The 3,036-nt window shown below is 53.8% G+C and overlaps 1 non-coding gene across 1 annotated transcript; it reads left to right on the top strand.

The window, feature by feature from the left end:
* Positions 1–2,921: 2,921 nt before the first annotated feature.
* LOC121275496 lies at positions 2,922–3,036 on the top strand. The gene has a single exon (XR_005942469.1). It is a non-coding gene; the product is annotated as a U5 spliceosomal RNA (small nuclear RNA).

Raw genomic sequence — 3,036 nt, 5'->3', positions numbered from 1 at the left:
TTGGGTATTCAGGGGATGGTAGGGTCTGGTCAGAGGGATAGATGGGTCATTGTCAGGAGTTAGGCAGGTCAGGTTGAGAATTTGTGGGGTGATTGGGTGCTTTGGGTTAGTTGGCTTGGGCCGGGATAGTCAGTGGGTAGTTGTGTAGTCAGGGAGGTGGTCGGGTCAAAGGGAAGTCAGGTGATTGAAGCAATTTTTGATTGCCTGACCTAGTCAGGTTTCTTGTCCAACATGGAATAACAGATGTCAGTCAAGTGCTTCCCCTTTGCCTGAGTGTGCTTTGTGTCTATCAGCAGTGTTCCAGCATGCTGCAATGCACAGCATTACTTTAGCAGTCTTTCAGAAAGAAAACAAGAATCCATATACTTTCCCAATGTAGATGATGTCACGTCACAAGGTCTTTTCGCCCTTGATGCTTTCTTCCTTCTGTGTTTTGCATTGCTCTGTTAGCTGAGCCCTCGCTGCCTATGTTCTCAAGTGTGTCTCCACATGCCCTGATAGCTCTGTAAGTGTTGGATTTGGCCTTCCAACTCATCCTGGAGAGTCAGCAGAAGGCATGGGAATGTCACGCAGAGATGTTGGAAGCCCTCAGCAGAGTGGCACATGAGTTCAAGGAGTGCATCCGTCTCCTCTATAATGAAATGGTGCCCACATGTGCATGTATGGAGGTCTCCTTGGGGAGGAAGGCAGATGCCATGGAGACCTTGGTCCAGCAGAACTCAGAGATGTGTGCAGACCTGCACTCCATCGTAGGATCCATGGGTGAGTTCCTGCAGTGGCAGCGCGGGAAGGAAACGGGGCACCTTGACATCCCTCCATGTGTTCCTCCCCTTCAAGGAGTCAGGCCCTGGACACCCAAAGGGAAGTGAAGTGGCAGCTGGACACCCCGGGTAATCCACTGTCACCACAGTGGGAACAGCTAGCCAACGAAGGATTCTGGAGGGAGAAGTGTGTGTGTGGCAGACCCTTTCGGAGCCTCATGCAAGCACTGTCCCATGCATGCGGATCCTTTATGTATCACACTCACTTTAATGCCCTGAGCGTTTTGAATGCTGCCTGTTGGGGTTCGCTTTCAGTTGTCCATCTGAGCTGGCCTGCATCTCCACCCACCCACTGTTTGCACTCCCATGTAGCACCTGATCTCACCCACCAAGACTGTTGCTTCACTTTTGATTTGGACAGCATGGTTTGGATTCAGTTTTTCGTGCCCTCTTCCGTCTTTTTCCCTCCCCCAGTCACCCATTTCCTCTCCCCTATCACAGGTGACACCCCCTAGCATCACCTTTCACCTCCCTCCGTGACCTACCAGCCAAAGCCCTTTCCCTTCAGGGGTGTCCAGGTGAACATGCACGTTCCCTTCCTTCCTAAAATCCCACCCCCATCCACATTCACCTCACTGACTTCCTCCTTCCCACCCCCAGGCGTCCATGTCTGTCTCCAAGCTCCCACCAACTACCCTCGCCATCTCTTTTGCCGCTTTCGACAAACTCTCACCCTCCCACCCTACCACCTCACTCTGCCCTCGGTCACTCTCACCATTCCCTCATACTACGCCCATCCTCAGTTCGCTCCTCATGGACCCATAATACCCTTCCCTTGCACATTCACCTGGACATCCGTGCCTCTGGACCCCTAGCCCCTCTGGAACACCTTCCAGGCCCCTTCCTCCCCTGGAACTCCTTCCCCCCTCTCCTGAGCCCTTCCCCCCTGGAATCCCTTCTCCCCCAGAACCTCTTCCTCCCTCCAGACACCTTCGCCCCTCTGGAACTGTTCCTCCACTGGAACCCCTTCCTCCACTCCAGACCCCTTTCCCCCTGGAAGCCCTTCCCCCTGGAACCCTTTCCCACTTCCGGATCTCTTGCCCACCTCCAGACCCCTTACCCCAAGAACTCCTTCCCACATCCGGACCTCTTTTCCCTCTGGAACCCCTTTCCCCCTCCGGACCCCTTCCTCTCCTTGAGCCCCTGCACCTCTCTGGACCCCTTCCCCCTGGAACCACTTCCCCCCAGGAGCTTCTTCACCCCCCACCGCCCCTTCGCTCCCCTCCCCATTAGTTCTCCCACCTACCCCTCCAGATGCCCCTCCTCCTTGGTCCATCCCCCTTCTTGACTCCCTTAGATGCCCTTCTTCCTCCAGCTTTTCTCTTTCTCCCTTCCTGACTCCTTCCTCCACCCTTACTTCCTCCCCTCTCCACACTCCTTCCTCCCCCCAGACTCCCTCCCCTTTCCACACTCCTTCCTACTCCTGGACTCCCTCCCTTCTCTTCGCTCCTTCCTCCCCCGGAGTCCCTCTCCTCTCCATACTTCTTCCTCCCCCTAGACTCCTTCCCCTCTTTGCACTCCTTCCCCCTCCAAACTCCTTCCCTTACACCTAACAACCCCCTTACAGCTACCTCCCCAATTGCAATCTTCTCTCCATTACCCCACTCCTCCTCCTCCCATACTCTCTCCCCAACCTCCCAACCTCACCCCCCCGACACCTTCTCCTCTCCCAGTCAATCCTAGACCTTCTTCTCCCATCCCCTCCATCATCATCCGTTGTGAGCATCAACAGTGACATTCCAACTTCTGTGAGTTGCTTCACAGCAGAGCCATGTCCATGAGAATCCACCCAGCATGCCATGGAGTGGCATGGGGTGGTGGTGGTGGTGGTGGAATGATTCGGGGGGCTGGCCTTATAATGATATACTGTTGTAGTGGTGGGAAACGTGGCATGCCATCGGTGGGCTGAGCAGGCAATCAAAAACCTACTTTTGGCCTTCTCGCCATATTGTCCGCTCATGCCACGAAACATGGCCAACGTCAACAGGCACAGAAATTCCCAGTCTTCAAGTCAAAGGTGAATCTTCAATGAGCACTGTCACCACAGCTTTAGCAAACAGCTCTCGCACCTGGCCAGGGATATCATATTTGATGATTACTCAGCTCTAAGCTGTCTTCAGATTATATAAATCTTTCGCTTTTACTAAAGATTTTCATGGAGAGAATGGATTGAGAGTTTTGGAGCAATTTTTGTATGCCTGACCTCAGTCAGGTT

Source organism: Carcharodon carcharias, chromosome 2 (genome assembly GCF_017639515.1).
Source record: "Carcharodon carcharias isolate sCarCar2 chromosome 2, sCarCar2.pri, whole genome shotgun sequence".
NCBI classification, from domain to species: Eukaryota; Metazoa; Chordata; class Chondrichthyes; order Lamniformes; family Lamnidae; genus Carcharodon; species Carcharodon carcharias.
The sequence above is the reverse complement of the archived record's forward strand: the minus strand, read 5'-3'. Positions and strand labels throughout refer to the sequence as shown.